This window comes from Pteropus vampyrus, unplaced genomic scaffold (assembly GCF_000151845.1).
Source record: "Pteropus vampyrus isolate Shadow unplaced genomic scaffold, Pvam_2.0 Scaffold383, whole genome shotgun sequence".
NCBI lineage: Eukaryota > Metazoa > Chordata > Mammalia > Chiroptera > Pteropodidae > Pteropus > Pteropus vampyrus.
In genome coordinates, this window is record NW_011889164.1 from 275,781 (window position 1) to 278,716 (window position 2,936).

A 2,936-nucleotide genomic window follows, 5' to 3' on the forward strand; every position below is an offset into this window, starting at 1 on the left:
GTGAGTGTTGAGACAAGAGTGTGGACAATGAGCAGAAACACTCAGCACTATGACTAATACAGAGTAGTTGCTGAATAAATATTAACTCCTATAAAGGAGCATCCATTGTGGATGTAGTTCCGTAGTGTAGTGGTTAGCATATCTGCTTTACATGCAGAAGGTCCTGGGTTCGCACCCCAGTGGAGCCACAGTCCATGGTCTACGGCCATGCCACACTAACAAGATGGATCCCGTCTGATCTCGGAAGCTAAGCAGGGTCGGGCCTGGTTAGTACTTGGATGGGAGACCACCTAGGAAGACCAGGTGCTGTAGGCATAAATAATAATAATAAATAAGAGCATTCATCAAAAATTCCAAATGCAATAGCAAGAGTAGGTCCAGGAGAGTCCCAGCTACTATGAAATGGAAATTCGTGGGCTTGATTAAATGATAAAATATTAAATCACAGTTAAAAATACACATTTAATTATGGCTGAAATGTTAGCTTTGGGTGTTTCTAACATGACTATACATTGGGTGCCTTTGGGGAATTGCTCATCTTCTTTGAGATGCTTGCCCAATTGTAAAACAGGATAAAACAAAACAAAACAAAACCTCATGGAAATTCTGTGCAGATCAACTGAGATAATGTGTGCAAAAGAGATTTTAACCCATAAAATACCACACTCGTAAAGGGTCTGTATTAAGTGAAAAGCCAGGAAGCAAATTGTGCAGAGGAAATTCTTAAACACCTAAATTGCGGCTGCAGGCAATGAAGCTGTGCGGGGAGATCACCGAGGTCAGCTTACCCCATGGATCAATTTACCAATAATGTCTTTAACTGTTGTTGGTTTTGGTTACAGATAGCAATAGGCAACTCTTCCTGAATTTTTACGATGTTTTGTAAATTAAGTATTTCAAATGAAAAATGCTTCTCAATTCTTTAAGTTAATTTCTGATTTGCCAGTATTTGGCTAGAGAGTATGTGTGTTTCAGATATTAATCATTTAACTTTTAGGTTCTCACAATTTTATGTTTACAGTTATTATTTTTCAAATTTGTGTTATCATTCATCTAGTTTATTGTTATAATCTTTTCCTTTCTGATTTTTTAAATATTTTACTGATTCATTAAAATCTTTGTGCAAACTGATAGGCTGGACTATTTCACATACTTCTTGTTCAAAATCTAATTTCAGCATTTTATAAACACTGATAGAGTTTTGGCAATTTCTGATTTTATGATTTTGAATGTAACTTTAAATTAATTGGAATTTAAATTCAATTTGCTTTTATTTTCTGATTTATTTAGGATGCTTTTGAATGAAAATCTAATTAAATATATTTAAATATTTTATTTGGATAATGTACTTTAAATTTTCATTTGAAGATATTATTAATTTAAAATTATTTTATTTTAAACTTAGTGCTTCTGAAAATTTAAAAAGAATAAGCCTAACATATCATTTGAGAACTTAACAAAATAATATAAAAAAATGTTCTGAAAAAGAAAGAAATAATATTTTAAAAATCCCAAATAAAGTAAAAAATGTCTAGAATTAATATTATTGCATGGACTGCCAATTTTAGGTTGGAAAATGTCCTGGGAATGTTTCATTTCATACTGATTTATGCTTAGAATTTTTACCATTTACCTCAGCAGTTTTTTTGTTATAATCATTTGGTTAGTTAATATTCAGAATTTTATTTTCAATAACTAAAAATTGAAGATTTTTGTTAATGCTATTAAAACTAAAGTTTTAAAACTGTTAAAACCGGTCAGAAAATTTGGTCAATGTTGAGATTTGTCATTTATTATATTTGGAGAATTGACACAAACTGATTCACGGTGACAACATGAGGAACAGCAGAGGGCGACAAAGTCAGAGTCAGCGTGGCCACATTCTATTGGGTGTGCGCATGTGCAAGGACAGTTTAACATTCGTATATTTCATACTGTATTTTTTTTTTTTTTGTAAGCAAATGCCCGCATCCAGTTTCAAGAAAATTTGAATTTCTAATCTAAGCATCATTCCAATGTGGATTGTTTTATTAATTTTACATGCTAAAAAAATACATAAACCAAAGCTAAGGTTTTAAAGATAAATTAAGGAGAGGTGAACTGGCAGCCTTTGGATCGTTCTAAGTTCCTCCTGTTTCGTGACCTGAATCAATCTGAGACACGCTCCACCTGCGCACGGAGCCTGCGTGAACCCATTCCCAGCTGCGTTCTGGCTTAAACAGTGTTCCTGAGACTTGGAGACAATCAACCCAGCTGGTGCATAATTTGAGGACACAAATGTGCAAAATGATCCACTCTTACCTTCCCGATGAGGGAAGATGTTGTATCAAGTACATGTTTGCATCTCCCACAATTTTCACTAATTGGTTCAGAATAAGCCAAATCCATTCAAACTTACTGAGCCCGTGTACACTGTGCTTTGCCTTCTTTATGTCTAGGGATTCTTCAAGTATGAGCTCAAATGTCATTTCTTCTGAATTCTTCCCGACCTGCCTCTGCGTGCTCTAAATCAGACCCTCACCGGTCCTCACCCAGCATCACGACCTCCCTTTCTCGCCTGCCTCCCCGCTAAGCTGCGAGCTCCCTGTTTGTTCTTATCTTTCTCTTCCATCCCCAGGACCTACTGGGTGTGTGGGTGGGGGTGCCTATCACGTGATAGGTATCCAATAAGTATTTTTGGAATGAATGAATGCATACATTATTGGAAGTCAAAATAATTGTCTCCACTTTTAAAGGCGGAAAACTGAAGCTCAATGACCACATTTTATTATGGCTGAAATGTGAGCTTTGGGTATTTCCAGAATCCGGGAGCCTGGACACAGCTGGGTCAGCTTATACTACGTGAGAAGTCAGGCCAGGACAAGTCCTGGGGCTTCAGAACTTCAGCCCTTCCTGGGAAGCCATTGTTACAACCTCCTCCAACTCATGGAGATGCT

The 2,936-nt window shown here is 36.3% G+C and overlaps 1 pseudogene; it reads left to right on the forward strand.

Moving 5' to 3' along the window:
- The first annotated feature begins 197 nt into the window (after window positions 1-197).
- On the forward strand, window positions 198-315 carry LOC111731546 (annotated as a pseudogene).
- The last annotated feature ends 2,621 nt before the right edge of the window (window positions 316-2,936 follow it).